This window comes from Sylvia atricapilla, chromosome W (assembly GCF_009819655.1).
Source record: "Sylvia atricapilla isolate bSylAtr1 chromosome W, bSylAtr1.pri, whole genome shotgun sequence".
Lineage (NCBI taxonomy): Eukaryota > Metazoa > Chordata > Aves > Passeriformes > Sylviidae > Sylvia > Sylvia atricapilla.
In genome coordinates, this window is record NC_089173.1 from 11,090,467 (window position 1) to 11,106,843 (window position 16,377).

Here is a 16,377-nt window from a genome sequence, read left to right on the forward strand (position 1 = left end):
CTGAGTTTTAGAGTCTTTCCACGTGTCACAACCTATATTTCCCTTGATGCAGCCTGAGACTGTGGTAATGAGTAGATGGTAAAAAGACAATGAGGCGGGACAGGAGGGAAAGGCCCAAGTAGCACTGGGAACTCAGCAGGAAACTCAGCAAAAAGCAAGCACATGGGAAAATAAAACAAAGATATTTCCATCCTTCAATATTTTTTTTAGATATGTAATGATGAAGAGGAAGTGAAAGCCCATCTCCTGAGGTATCTGATAGGTGTTTGGAAGAAACAAGTTTCCAGGAAGACCTTAGGCAGGGACACAACCTCATCTTGTGAGAGCAGCTCTGTGTAGGGGCATGGAAAGAGGAGATGGCAGGAGGAGACAGTGCAGGGCAGCAGCACACAGCAGATGGGAAATCCAAACAACTGAGAGACAGCAGGAAGCAAGAAGTAGGTGTACAGAGTCTCGAAGAGTCAGGTCAAATGCGACAAGGTGGGAAAAAAGGGCACAAGGTGGAAGAGCTTTGTGATTTTGCCAGACTAAAAGGACAGCAAAGTGCTCCCTGCAGATGGCTGTGCTCAGATCTGGAGACATTTGCATTTGCCTCTCTCAGATGAAGAATTTGTGCCAGATAGGAACACAGAAACTTAAAATAAAAATGTGCTCTCTTTTACTCCTCTTTCCCTTCAGATTTAAACATAAGAGAAGATATGCTTATTCTGGACCAAGTAGAATAAAACAGCCCCACTCTCTCTGGAGCTGCTGTGTCCTGTTCATGCAGCCAACCTTGCTCAGTACAGACTGAATTACTGAACTTCCTGACCTCTCAGGTCCCAGTTTTGTCACTTTCTTGCACTCACTCAATTTTTGTGTATTAAGTTGGAAGGTTTGTTGGCAACAAAGGAAAACTTCAAACCCAGACACTTCTGTTTATTTGCTTCATTCTCTTACCTAGTTTTGGATACAAACACAATCTCAAGCTGGAGGGGGTTACAAGAACATTTTCTCTTCCTTTCAGAATCTTTTGATAATTTCTAAGAGCCAAAAGCTAATTATTTTGGCACAAAGAAGCACCAAAAAATTTTTTAACCATGGCATTCCTGTATAGGGTTTCCTTGACAATTTTGTCTGAGAGGAGAAAAAAAGAGAGGAGTAATAAAACCCCACATTTATCTTTTTTGAGATATAGAACAGTTTCACTGCAAGAAGAAATGAAATAGACAAAGGCTCTTCAGGTTGGAAAAAGATCACTGCAGAGGGAAGTGATGGCAGTCTGTAAAACGCCGAATGGAGAAGGTAAATACAGAGTAATTGTTCACTTTCTCTTGCAGTACAAAAGCTGAGGGGGCATCCAACAAAGGCATTTAGCAGCTGGTTTAAAATAAACACACACAAAAGGAAGTACTCTTTCCTACTATTCATAATTGTATTGTGGCAGTCAGTGCCTCAGGAGGTTGTGGAGACTGAAAATTGTTTTTAAAAGGCATTAAACAAATTCATATGGGACAGTGTGATCAACAGCAAATAAACATTGTAGTTTTGGTGAAACTTTTGTGTTTTCAAACCCTTACCCAGAGGTGGGAGGAGGCACCAAGTCAAGATGATTCGATATGTGGCCTTTTCCTCCCTCCCTGAGCGCTGCTGGCAGTTCTTGGAAACAGTGTGGCAGTTCTTGTTCCGTGCTGAGCCGTCAGCCCGGGTGTTGCACATCACTAAGGAGCAGCAAACGTTCTCTGCATTCTCCTGCCCGACTCTCTGTCTTCCAGCTGACTCTCTCAGAGGACAGGAGATGCCTTTGGCAGAGCTTTGCAATCCAACTGTTATAAATGATTAGAAGCCAATTCAAATTAACAGAATTTATTAAGCAAATTAAAAAAAAAAAAGACCAAATTAAAAATCTACAATAAATTTGGACAACATCGATCGAATGCTGGGTGGGCAGAGTGACAGTAACAACGGTACCATCCAACCTCAGCCACACACTCTAGGTCCGGGGTAAGGTCTTTTTATACGGTTTATTTGTCCTGAGGCTAAGTCCATAGAAAGTCCAAATATTCATGTATCTCTTTATTTCCAAGCTAGGTCTTGAAAGGGGTTCCCGTAAGTATGAAAAGACGTTGATAGTCTTCCCGGATCTTGTCTTTCGGGTGCTGATTTGATCATCCTCCGGATCCCCTATCAGGATTGATATCAGATGTCGAGCAGCTGTGGAGGCCCATCCCTGATGAATGGGCCATCTCCAGTTGGCCCTGTCATTTCTGTTGCAAATGTTGTGGTTTCACAGCTTGCACCACAGGTCTTGGAATCTCGGAGATGCCCTGGAGTAGCTTTTTAATAGACCAAATCTTTGATACACGAATTTATCCAGTACATTTACCACACAACCATCCCCCCATTTTCCCTGGAGCAACCACACTTAAAATTGTGCAAGGAGAGAATATTGCACTAGCTCAGGTTAAACCAAGGAAAATTTCAGTCCTATGTTTTGGCATTTAATTGTAGCATTTATCTCATATTCAAAGGGTAGAAAATGTAGCTGCTCCCATTATTAGTCAAAATGTTCATCAGTTCCCAATAATAATTCAGTACTTTCTAAAAAAAAAGACAAAGTAACCAAACAACTGGTCTCCATAGCCAAGTGAAAGTAACAATTTACCTCAGACAGCAAGGAAAACCAAACAAACAAAAGGAAAGACCAGAAACTCCACCCTTAAGTAACTCATTATTTTTTAAAAATTAAACTATCTGTGTTATAAATGATTAGAAGCCAATTCAAAATAAAAGAATTTATTTAGCAATTTTCTAGAATTAAATTAAAAGGCCACAATAAAATCAGACAATGTGACGGAGGGTAACACTTGCAGCTGCTGTTAGGAGCACGAAAGGACGAAGCAGGCTAGCAGGAGGTCAAGAAAGAAAACTTCAACTTTATTTTTCTGACTCCATAATATATACAAATTTACAGACAGGCCAAGATTGGCTACACAGGTAGCCACCTCTTTGACCTCGTTGGTGAACATCACCATCAATCATCTTTCTCCTCCTAGAGAGAAGTATGTCAACAAAGATAATTTTCTAAAAGCATACATAGTTTACTTGAAGCTGCGTGAGAACAAAATGCAAACAATGAAAAACAGGCAAACTTGAGGCAACATCTCACCCTTTTACCATTAAAAAAGAAAAAAGGAAAAAAGAAAATGAACAATGTTCAATTTCTTCCCATTGGAAGGGACATTGGAGTGATCATCAACATCTGAGTCATCACTCAGTGGTTCCTCCACTCATTGACCTTCATTTTGGTCATGGTCTCTTGCTTTCAACCTGACAGGGTTATTAGAACCCTGCAGCACCTTATGATGCTTGATGGCATACAAAACCTTTGCCAATTGTTTGCGGTGTTTCACCCTGCAGTCCCCGTTTTTGTTTTGAAGAACCCAGGCCCCAGAGGCACAACACAGTGTCTTCACCAAATGAAACAGAGCAACATTGCTGACTCCCTTCAAAATTGAATGACCCAACCACTGTGCCATGTCGGCCACAGAAACGAAATCTGTGACTAAATTGAAAGGTTCCTGGGAAACTTTGGAAATGCCATGACGGCAGCCCTCAATACAACCAATTGGGCTGTCCCATCCTCATGACCTTCCAAAACTTGACCCTCAGATCCATCCTTTCAAGCAACAATGGCCCGTCGTGTCCTTCCTGAACCGTCTGTGAAGACAGCAGCTCCTTGCACTGGCTTCTGACTAGTTTTGAGCCGCAAAAAATTTCAAAGAATTTTTGCCACTTGCAATAGCTCATGGCTGGGCAGATGACAAGCAACCTGCCCTAAAAAATTTTTCAGAGCATTTGGCAGAGAAACACTGCTTTCAAAGCTCCAGTCAAATTTCTCCCGTAATACTGAGAGTATAAAATTTGCAAAATCCGCACCCATCAATCTGCAAGCACTGTTGCCTGCATTTAATTATCAATCAAGCAATGAGCTCAAACAATGCAATTGCAGTCTTTTGCGGCCGATGGGGCAGAAAGACCCAGTCCAAAATGTGCAAGGGATTGGACTATTCAACATTCCATCGGCAACTGATACCTGTAGGGTACAAATGAATCACAAGAAAACAATCTTTCAGATTCACAACGAGGATCAACCAATCTGTGGGAAGCATGGTGGGTGATGGCACATCAGCCCGCACCACCTTCATGCCTTCCACCACAGCATTAACTTTTCAGAGGTCCTGTAACAACCTCCATGTCCCAGACTTCTTTCTGAGGCAGGAAACAGAGACATTTGTTCTGGGTTGACCTGCCTCCTATCCCATATATCCATCCCATATCTTGGATACATTGTTATTTCTCGCAGCTGAATCCCTCCCTCTTGGGCGGGTGCCTGCAGTTTTTTTCTTTCTTTCCTGTTTCGGCTCTTTCTTTTGCTAGCTCGGCTGCCTTTGCCTTCTTCACTTCGCTTTGCTTTGCTTTGCTCTCCGGCTGCCCCTGCTGCCGTTTTTTTCCCCCCGCTGCTTCTGTTTGGTGTTTTTTTTTTTCCCTCCTTCCTTCTTCCCCCCCCCCTCCCCCCCCCCCTCCCCCCCAAGGTCTGAACCAGCTCCGGACCTGATCTGACAAGTTGGAGAAGTCCCGGGGCTCGCAACAGACGCGTCAGCACCCACCTCATCATCACAGTAACCTGTCTTTTCCCACTATTCGGTGTTGGGGAGTGTTTTTTGTCAATAAACCGGTTTTTCCACTTTTCCTCCAAGGTATTTTCCTTCCCGAACCCAGGGCTGGGGGGGGAAGGGGTGGTGGAGGTTTGGTTTAGGGGGACTCCTTTTGGAGGTTCTTCCCTAATTTATTCCAAACCAGGACACATTCCAGGGACTGGTAGAAAGTTCCAGAAGATCCTGGACCAACTGCTCCCGAACCAAGTCACGAAGGGCGACGAAGTCGTCTAGAAGAAAGAGTCCATTCCAGATGCTAAGCAGCAAGGGAGAAACTCACAATGTCCACTCCAAAGACAGACAGAGTAAAAGTTGTTTCAGAACAGTCTCTGGCCAGAACAACAGTCCAGTGAACGCCAGGCAGCCCAGTAGCTTCAGAGCAGCCTCCTTGTCGCCACCAGCACTCTGTCCTGTGAACAGAAGACTCAAAAAACACAAGTTGAGCAATTCAGGTCCCTTCAGGGACAGTGACAGGGGCGAGTGGGTGTGGAAACTGCTGGCCCAGCAGACCTCCATTGGCTCTGGGGATTGGGAAGACACTCGAGTCTGAGCATGCTTCCTTTTCGCGCTCCACTGCCCATTTCCTGAGACCGACAGAGGCTGGCCATTCACATGAACTGTGGCCTTACAATCATTGGCCGTGTGATTTGGCCTTCCACACCATGCACAAAAGAACAAAGGAATGGTCCCCTTTTTCCCTTTCTTCCCTGTCTTCTTGCTGGCTGGAGCCTCTGCCTGCTTTGACTTCCCACCCCGCTTCCCCTTCCAGGTCGGGCGCAGGGTGGTAGCCACGGCAGCCACCTTAGCACGTACAGTGCTCAGTTTGGCACAGGCCTCAGCCATTTGCAAGAGTGAGGGATCACCTGGAAGGGCCTCAATGATCCTACTACACTCTGCATTGCAATTGCTCCTTGCCAGCTGCTTGAGCAACATTGTTCTGGTATTAAAATCATCCACCTGTCGCTCAGCCGAAGCTGTCAGCCTCTCTGCGAACTGCAGGAAGGGTTCGTCTGTCCTCTGAAGAATCGTGGCAAAAGACTGTTTAGGTGCAGACATCTCCATTGTCTGTACCAATGCTGCCATGCCAACTTCCTGGCACTGCTCCAGTACCAAGGGCTCACAGGTGATCTGCCTATTAACATCAGCAAACTCACCTATACCCAGCAGCACGTCTGGCCCGACCCCATACCTAGGGTCATCTTGATGAGCCAGCAAATTCTGTGCTGCAGTCTTTTCAGCCAATTGAGACCACTTGGACTCAAATAGGTTGTATTCGACCGGCTGAAAGAGAACCTTGGCCAAGCACCGAATGTCATAAGGAGGTAACACGTCTGTGTCTATCAGCCGGAGTACCTGCATCATCTCCGGAGACCCCAGACCGTATTTACCAACCCTATCTCGGAGATCAACCAATGCCTGCCAAGACAAATGGGCATGTTTCTTGTGACCAGCTTCCCGAAGCACAGGGAAAGCTCGCAGACCGCCCGTCGAGGCATCATCCTCCGAATTCTGTCCCCTAGAATCCACGGGGACAGAGACAGGTGCCTGTCTTGCAGCACCTGCAGAGCTGGGGAATTCATCCCTGCCCTTCAGGGGGCGCCGTGCCGAACCACGGCCGCCCACTGCATCAGCCTTGGATCGGACATCCTCCCAAAGCCGTGCGCGGTCCCGCGGCCGGACCGTCACCTGACACGGTGGCAGCATCCAACGGCCACCCGAAGGCGACCCGGCATCCCGGGACCCCTTGCCACAGGGGAACACCGGCCTGTCGCCAGCTGCGCCGTCCCCCCGAAAAGTAAAAACTGCGGAGCCGCTCCGGGTCAGAGCGGGGGGGGGGGGGGACGCAGCGCCTTCAGGGACTTGCCGTGCGGCACCGCTTCCAAGGACACGGGCGATTGGGGGGGAGAATCCACGGGGGAAGGAGGGGGGCTCGTGGGGGATGAAAGACTCGCTGGAGAGCCAGGCTGTACAGCCCGAAGGCCACCCGAGCGCCACCTCCCCCACGCATCTCTCGGCGGAGCCGCGGCTGCGGGAGGGGCTGCGGGTACCGCTCCCAGCATGGTCCCCCCGGCCGCCCGAACTCCAATGGTGGGCGGACCTCCCGCCCGCTGCGGGACTGGCCTCTCACTCTGCGGAGCCGTGCCCCCCCGGGCAGGCTTGGCTGGCCGCCCGGAGCCGCGCCCGGAGGCGCGGGGGGGCTGCGGGTCCGGGGCCGCTTCGTTCGGCCCCTCGGGACGGCACGAACCCACGCCGTCCTCCTCCACGAAATATCTCGTGGAAATCCCACAATGAGGGCAGTCCACTGTGACCGCCCCCCCTCCCCGGTCCAAACGCGCTCTTGGCGCTTCCCGCGCCGGGAATGCACGGGGAGGGGAAGGGACCTTCTGCTGCCGCCTCCACGGCACCGGAGTCGGCGGCGCTGGTAGCGCCGGTCCCGCTGGGCTTCCGCAAGCCCTAAGATCCCCCGCACTCCAATGCCTGTGGGGTGCGGGTACGGGCGAGATCCGCTCCGCGGACCCCGTGCCCTCCTCAGCTGGTGCCCTGAGGGAGGACAGGCTTTCCTCACTCCTGCGTCTGCGTGGGGCGGGAATCGGTGTTCCCGCCGGCACCGTGCGAGCGGGGGTAGGGGCTAAATCCCCTCCGCTCCAGCGGCGCATCCGCGGCGCGGGGACAGGAGAAAAGGCCCCACCATCTCCCCTGGGACCTAGCCCGAGAGACAGTATCAGGCTGGAGCCATTCTCTGAAGCCCCAGAACTGGGAGGCTGCATACCGAGCAGCAGCGTTTCCAGCCTTTTCCAGGTTGTTAGCAACCTCAAAAAATCCACCCCAGCATCCGCCTTAAACTCGTGCACCAGGCGGGACCCTAAGATCTGCCACTGCCATGTGGAGAAAGCAGCCTGAACGCTGGAGAAAAAACCATGGCTCCTAGCATAGTAAAAAAACTCTAGGAAGTCCTCTCTAGATACAGAGGATCCCTCCTTCTCTAGGACCTCAAACCAGAGGTCCATCACTAGGACATCTTCCGAGGAAGAGGTAGAGGTCATCATCTCTTACCACTTGTTACCTCAGACACACAGAAGGCTGAATTCTTGTCCAATGGAGGGGTCACCACTTGTGATGGAGGGTCACACTTGCGGCTGCTGTTAGGAGCACGAAAGGATGAAGCAGGCTAGCAGGAGGTCAAGAAGGAAAGCTTCAACTTTATTTTTCTGACTCCATAATATATACAAATTTACAGACAGGCCAAGATTGGCTACACAGGTAGCCACCTCTTTGACCTCGTTGGTGAACATCACCATCAATCATCTTTCTCCTCCTAGAGAGAAGAAGTATGTCAACAAAGATAATTTTCTAAAAGCATACATAGTTTACTTGAAGCTGCGTGAGAACAAAATGCAAACAATGAAAAACAGGCAAACTTGAGGCAACAGGACAACATTGATCGAATGCTGCGTGGGCAGAGTGACAGTAACAAAGGTACCATCCAACCTCGACTACACATACTGGGTTTCAGCGTATGGTTCTTATACAGTTTATTTATCCTGAGGCTAAGTCTATTGAGAGTCCAAATAGTCATGTATCTCTTTATTTTCAAGTGAGGTTTTGAAAGGGGTTCCAGTAAGTATGAAAAGATGATTTGATAGTCTTCCTGGATTTCTCCTTTGGAGTGTTGATTTGATCATCCTCCAGATCTTCCACCAAGACTGATATCAGATGTCGAGCAGCCGTGAAGTGGAGACCCATCCTTGATGAATGCGCCATCTTCAGTCTGGCCATATCATTTCTGTTGCAAATTTTGTGGTTTCACAGCTTGCATAATAGGTCTTGGAATCTCGGAGACGCCTTTGAGTAGCTTTTTAATAGACTAAACTTATGATACAATATTATATACACGAATTTATCCATTACATTTACTACAGTCCCCCACCTTTTTATTTACCCAATAAATTCGTGTTTTATAAATCTTAGTATTTTGTTTAACAATTATCTTTGGGTACATCATATTTGTCTTTTTTTTTCCTGTGTTATTTTACGGTATTTCTGGAAGGATACATTTTTTTTTTTTACTTCATTTTCAAAATTTTTTAAGGCTTTTGCTGCTCTGTTTCTTTTTTTTTTTTAACTTCATTAACCTAGATGCTTTGGAAAACTGTCCAATTTTTCCTTCAGCTAGTTCAGGGTCAGTGGGTAAAGCAGCAATTTGCATGCCTCGTACCACTGAGTGAATCAGCCGAATGAAACAGGGGATGAGACAAGGTAGAAATATGGTTCCGGCTATTGAGCACAAGATAAAAAATACTACCTTTTTCCACCAGATACCTTGTCCAAACAGCTCGTCTCACCATGAGGCCTGAAGTATACAATTCTATTTCTGGACAGGCACATGGGCTACCTTTTTAATTTTGGCTGCTAATTTTTTAATTGTATTTTCATAATTATCAATTTCGATACAACGTTCTGATTCATTGAATTTCCCACAGACTCCCCTTTCTTCTGCTAATAAGTAATCGAGGGCTAAACTATTTTGGTAAACAAATGTCCTCATTTGGGAGTGCTGTTGGGCCAGTAATTCTAAAACCTCTGAGGTGTGGTTGGAGACTATTTTTACCACTGCCTGTAATCTTATCAGTCTGTTTAAAAGATAGGTAGGGGTTTGATACCCCCAACTTTCATTATTTGTTCAGGTTGTAGGACCATAATATTCTATTATTTTTTTGGCAGGCTATTCTTCTCCTCCTCATTTTTGACTTCCCCTTGCTAAAGGCAGCTCTTTTTTTAAATTTCTTTTTAGTCTGTCTAGGTGTGAAAAACGAGATTCACTTTATATGTAGATTTTAAGAAATAGGTTTAATAAAAGATAAGACAATTAATAGATAAAGAAAAAAGCAATGTACGGCCAGCGGGGTGACTTGGCATTTAGCCAAGTCCACAAACTGCTATTTCACAGACTTTCTATGAATACCCTTTCTGTTGTATCAGTCTGTTGAATATTCATATTTTTCCAGAAACTAGTTTCCATATTCCAGGGACTGTTTTGCATGGCCCCTCCTTGGGTCCGCCTTTTTAGAGCATGCGTGTTTCTTGGCTGTGTCTTCATTATCACCTCCAGATTGGGCCTTGGTCCATGCTTTCTTCAGATGGTAGATGTTGATAGTTGGTGTATCAATAGCAGAGTCTTCTTTATATGTTCACTGGATGTTATCCCAGCCAAACAGACAGTTTAAGCATACTATATCACCACTACCACTATGCCTAATTTTCTTTACTAACAGCAGAAATAAAAACTTATATCCTTACCACAAAGTTATTAATCATATAGCACACACCTTGCGAAAAGCCAACTTTATAATAGGCATTTATAACACTAGGGTTTCTTATAGTGGGGCCCCCAACAGATTACTTTCTGTTCTGGGTGAAATGAAAAAGAAGGGCCTGTGGTAAATGTAATGGATAAATTCGTGTATCAAAGATTTGGTCTATTAAAAAGCTACTCCAGGGCATCTCCGAGATTCCAAGACCTGTGGTGCAAGCTGTGAAACCACAACATTTGCAACAGAAATGACAGGGCCAACTGGAGATGGCCCATTCATCAGGGATGGCCCTCCACTTCACGGCTGCTCGACATCTGATATCAATCTTGATAGGGGATCCGGAGGATGACCCAAAAACGAGATCTAGGAAGACTATAAACGTCTTTTCATACTTACGGGAACCCCTTTCAAGACCTCACTCGGAAATAAAGAGATACATGAATATTTGGACTTAGCCTCAGGACAAATAAACCGTATAAAAAGACCTTACACCGGACCTAGAGTGTGTGGCTGAGGTTGGATGGTTCCGTTGTTACTGTCACTCTGCCCACCCAGCATTCGATCGATATTGTCCAATTTATTGTGGCTTTTAATTTTTTTTTTTTTTTTTTAAATTTGATAAATAAATTCTGTTATTTTGAATTGGCTTCTTATCATTTATAACAGGCCTAATCATTCTCAAAATGCAAGATCCTTTTTACTTTCGGGGTAGCTTACTATAAGCTTTCTTTCCACATATTCAGTAGATGCCATCAGGGGCTTTCCACTTTGTTTACCTTTTCAGGCTCTTTCCAATACTCTCGCAAACTTTCAAAGGACTGGTAAGGGTTAGCTCCAGGACTCTTATACCAACAGAATTCAATTGACTCAAACCATTCACAATTGTTCTTTTTCTCTTGGCTCCAAAACTCAGTTGGGGGTTCAGGCTGCCAGATTTTTGACTTGTTATTTGAATTTATAGCTAGGGTGGATATGCAGGGGTGTGGTGGTGCATTTTGTTTAGGTTCACCTTTATATTCATTTTGTAAAGCTATATGCAGTGGTTTGTTCTATGAACACCCCCCCCCCCCGCCATGTTCTTCACCTTATGGTTTCCCCCCAGTTACAGTTATCTGTCAGTCATTTGTTATATAACCCCCTGGTCCTGTCTGTCACTCAGAGGCCTCTCCCTGCATCCAGAATGTTCCAAGGGAGAGCGTCGAGTGACTGGACAGGATCCAGGCTTCCCCCTCCCATTATTTTCTGTATGGTTATTGCACCTGTGTATTGTATGTTGAGCCACACCTTTACTGTACCCCATTGGCCTCTGACTGAACCCTCCTCTGTGTTACATCCCCCCTTAAAAGTTGTTGCAAAGTCCTACCCGGGGTCTCTCTGAGGTTGGTAACCCGAGGTGAGGACTCCACATTCTGAGCCCAATAAACCCCTGTTAAATTTACCCCCTCGAGAGTCTCTCCTTTATTCTCTCTGCCATCGCCATGCTACACTCCTGGCAAACCAAGACCCAGGTATTGCTGTGGTGTCAGGGCTGACCGGACTCAGCAATATAGGCACCCACCGCACAGGGGATGTAGCCTACTAACTCAGTGTATTTCTTACCTTCCCTGCTGATATAAATGGTTTCAATGATTCTTTTGTCTAGAATCCACCCTTCAGGTCTCTGAATAGTTTTTGATATTTGGGTATTGTCCTATTTTAGGAGTTGTTCTGGAGTTAAACCCTGACTTTTCTATGGCCATTTTTTTGCTGATTTCAATCCTCCACAAATCCAGCAATTAGACAGATCTAATTCAGTGGCAATTTCTTGCATCAGATCTATAAATAGGTTCTGATTTGGAGCAGGTAATCCGCAATTTTTATATTGTTTTTCTAACTGCTCATAATGTTCACTTAATGTTTTTAATCTTTCTTGTTCAATTCTTTTTATTTTTGCCTCTGATTGCTGTCTCCTTAATTCTTGTGTTATCATTTGCACTTTACTTTCAGGGTCGAGTCCTTCCTCATTTTTTCAAAAACAGAAGGTTTTATCAAATTGTAAACATGCTCTATCATTATCTTGATTGAGGAGATCCAATACTATGGGTTCATTTCCTGAAAGTGTTTTTTACTAATGTTTTAGGTTCTTTCCTACTCAATACATTTTTCCATCTATAGTACACATTTCTAATTTGTTTTTATTATAGCACAGTCTATTGATTTGATAGTACTCCAGAAAAATAGATTTCTTTCTCCCACCTATCCACACAGTCCACTTACATTGGTTACACACAGGGATAGTTGGTATCTTTCCTGTTTCCCGTTTGTGAATTCGGTGTGCTTTGGACTCCCGTCTTTAGTAATTGCCCTCGGGTCATGGCATACCACCCCTTTTTATGATTCACTAGTTTTATATTGAGTACCATTAAAGAAAAAATATCCCTTTTTTCTATCCCCTGGACAATCATAATGGGGTTGATACTTCAGGTTTTTATTTGTCTCTTTTGTGTAACTTCTAGGCATGGTTCACACTCCTTCATGAGGGTCAGCCTCTGCGGGTTCTCGGGGTGGAATCTCCCCACTTGGCTCAGGGCTAGGTTCAGGACTATGAGGACTTTTCACCACAACACTCTTCTGCCTTTCCCTTCGCCCACGGAGTAGCAGTCCGCGGCAGGGTAACCCGTCTTCTTGGCAGCAGGCGTATGTTTTTGGGGTCCTGTTGGTCCGAGCCACAAACCTCCTTTTAAAGACACTCCATCGGGACCACCTGACCATATCTGAGTAGCAAGGTACTTTGATTGTCCTTCGGCACTCAACAACGAGCACTTTGGCCTCTGCATCTAATTGTCTTTTAATTCCCTTTTTATATATTAGATACCACTCTGGAGAATCTAACTCTAGTTGACTCGAGATAGTGGAAATTACTAATAAACGGCTAGTCTCTTTTTGCTCTTTTTCCAAACAATTAGTACACAGCCCACTTGGTTTACGCCCTCCTTTATAATGGGCAACCAAAATTTGCTTACAGTAAACACACTTAAAGTAAACAAAGGGAAAACATTCACAGTTTGGCTTTACACAACTTATCTGATCTCCTCTGTTCATTTGTGGTGACACTGTAATCTGATTTTCAAGTCTCCAGGAGATGAGGACACTCTTTATTTCTGGCTAGTGCTTTGAGGCTCAACCTTCTTCACTCTCGAAGCGTGTGTCCACCTTTTTTTTGCAGTCCTGATTGCTGTATCTGTAGTGAGAAGGATAGGGAAAGGACTTTTCCAATGAGGTGCCAGAGGGACTTCCCTCCAGGTTTTTATCAAAACTTCATCACCAGGATTTATTTTGTGGATTGCAAACTCCAAAGGGGTACTTTGAGGAATGAGCCCCTTTCTCTGTAGGTCCCATAATTTTTTGTGTATGGCAATTAGATATGGCTGAATCTGGGTATCCTTGTTATGAGGGAGGCTAAGAATTAATTCATGCCTGTAATAATATTTTACATAAAGTGCTGAAAGTTAAATATGCGAAGCACTCCTTTTGTAAAATTCAGACTGAAAAACCTAAAACTCAGGGAGAAACTTCATTTGCATTTGAAGGCACAGAGCAAAGTTCAGATCCCGGGGGGAGACTTCATTTGCACTTGAAGGCGCAGGGCGAAGTAACATTTTTTTTTGGAACGAGACAAGGAGCAATCACCACTGTCTGACCAAACACCTGCCACCTGGGCATCATCGCCGGGCCGGAGGGGAAGACAAAAGGACTTCAGTAAACCCGGGAATAACTATGCAATGCAAAAGATAACACTATATCGGACAGGCTGAAGAGATTTACATCCTGAGTCTAGCCTGCGGGCGCAAAACCTGTATAAAAATCTAAGCTCCAGCAGCAATTTCTTGTGAACAAGGGGGGGACTGTTTCCCAGATGGATTGCTGGTCCGACCTTGTTCACCAGGTGCCAATTCCCGGGCTTGGTATCTTCAATCTATTTTGGTGGTGGACTTTTTATTTCTTTGTAACCCAATTGACTTTAATAAATTTCTTCATGTAAAACAATTAGGCTATTTCGCTTATAACATCCTTTATTTGAGGATGCCCAACCAGCATTCCATGTTTGTAAGGCATTCTATAAAGCATTTTAAATGGTGACAATTCTGTTTCTGAATGAGGCATAGTTCTTATGTTCAAAAGAGATAGAGGAAGGCATTTTACTCAAGACATTTTAGTTCCTAACATTAATTTGGATAGTTGGGCTTTTAGTGTTTGATTCATTCTTTCCACCTGTCCCGAACTTTGAGAGTGCCATGGGGTGTAATATTGCTATCAGATTCCTAAGGCTTCTGCAGTTTGTTTGATAATTTTGGAGGTGAAATGTGTTCCCTGATCAGAATCAATATGATTTACTATCCCATAGCGAGGGATAATTTTTTCTGGTAGCACTTTTGATACTGTTTGGGCTGTAGCTCTTGCCCTAGGGAAGGCTTCTACCCAGTGGGTTAATTTGTCTACTATCACCAATAAAAATTTGTACTTCCCTACCTTAGGTAAATCGGTGAAGTCTGAAATGAATGAAATGTAAGAAATTCCCTTTTTTTGACACAGTCTGTCATTTGTTAAGAAAGTTATGCTGTTTAAAATGTTATGCCAGTTGTAACCTGTCTGTTAAGGAAGTTATGCTGTTTGTACCAAAATTTGTACCCTCAAAACCTTATTCCAAGTTGTATACCCCCTCTAAAACCCCGGGTTCCCTTCCCCTTCCGTCGGGCTAGGCTGTCCCCATTCCCCACCGGCTCCTCGAACTGCTGGCCCCGCCTAATAGGAAAATCCAAGGACTTCCATGGTGCATCGCTCCAAACCGAAGTGCAGTTGCCGGCAAGCGGACCCAAAAGCCGGGACCCAGCACAAAATCCAGATAAAAGGGAAACACTACAACACCGAGAAGACCCTCAGCTACCTAAGGACTGAATTCTGCTTCTGCCGCCTCGCCATAACCACAAGAGACTGGGAAGAAGTGACGCCCCTAGACCACACGAGCCGAGTTGAGTTCCTGGGGATTCCCGCGAGGCCGGAACTCCCGACTCTGCTGCGGCGAGAGCAGCAGATTCGCCTGACACCTGATCCTCAGCGGCGACAGGAGCGAGAGCGGCGACAGGAGCAGCGGCGGCGCAGGCGACCCCTCGAGTTCCCCCTTGAAAGAGCTGACTAATAAAGGCTTTTCAAAGGAGCAGGTCTCCTGGCCCATTTATAACAAAGTCCACTAAGATCTTTTCAAAGGGGCGATAGGCAACCGGGCATCCTCCTAAAGCTGTTTGTCTGGATCTAGTTCGATTAACCCTCTGGCAAATCATACTCCCATGCACTTTTTGTTTAGCTAATTCATAGATTATTTTACATCTGAAAATTTTCAAAAAATGTTCTGCTAGAGCCTGTGCTCCCCAATGTGTTTGCTGATGCAACTTTTTTTAAATTTTCTTGGTATATTCTTTTGATACTAGTTTTTTTCCATCAGGTAATTTCTACCTTCTTTTCTTTAGCTTACCTCCGATTTTTTCATATTTCTCAATTTCCTTCTGAGAAGGGTAAGGGGGATATTGCAGAGTCCCCCCTTTTTTAATTTCAGGGACACTTACTGTGAGCAATGCTGCTCTTTTTGCCTCCTTGTCTGCCAAATTATTTCTTCTGGTCTGGAATTGCATACCCACCTGATGTCCTTTGACATGGACAATGGAGATTTCCTTGGGATCCCTGATTGCCTCTAGGATGTGTTTTATTATTTCCCATGAATTTGCCCTCATCCTCGTGTGTTAATTAAACCTCTTTCTTCCCATATTTTACCAAAAGTGTGTGCAACTTTGTAAGCATATTTTGAATCAGTGAAGACAGTGCCTCTTCTTCCTTTTTTTGAGTGCCCTTAGCACAGCATATAATTCGCAGGCTTGGGTGGACCAATTTGCATTCAAAGGCCCTGACTCCATTATTTTCCCAGATTTGCCATCCACTATGGCATATCCTGATTTCCTTTTTTCTTTTATTACTCTTGCTGATCCATCTACAAACCACTTTTTTCCTTCTTTCAATTCCTCCTCTCCCAGGTCTGGTCTTACTTTGGTTTGCAGTTCCACTATTTTTGTGCAGTCGTGAGTGGTTTCCCCCAATGCTTCTCTAAACAGAAACTGGGCTGGGTTCTGAGTAGCTGTTGTCCTAAGTTCCAAACCATGTGAATGCACCAAGATAGCCTCATACTTCAGGAGCCTGGCATCTGTGAGCCATTTATCTGCCTTTTGTTGCAGAATGCTCCTCACATTGTGTGGTGAGTATACCAGGGGAGCCCCAAATGTTACTTTTTTAGCCTCTTCTACCAGTAGAGCTACTGCCACAATGGCCTGCAAGCAAGTGGG

At 45.2% G+C, this 16,377-nt stretch overlaps 1 long non-coding RNA gene across 1 annotated transcript in view; it reads right to left on the minus strand.

Moving 5' to 3' along the window:
- LOC136373300 (uncharacterized) overlaps positions 1 to 10,057 on the minus strand; it is a 71,181-nt gene extending 61,124 nt beyond the window's left edge. The window contains exon 1 of the long non-coding RNA XR_010745620.1: positions 9,912 to 10,057. This is a non-coding gene — a long non-coding RNA (uncharacterized lncRNA). The remainder of the gene's footprint in view (positions 1 to 9,911) is intronic.
- Positions 10,058 to 16,377: the final 6,320 nt, after the last annotated feature.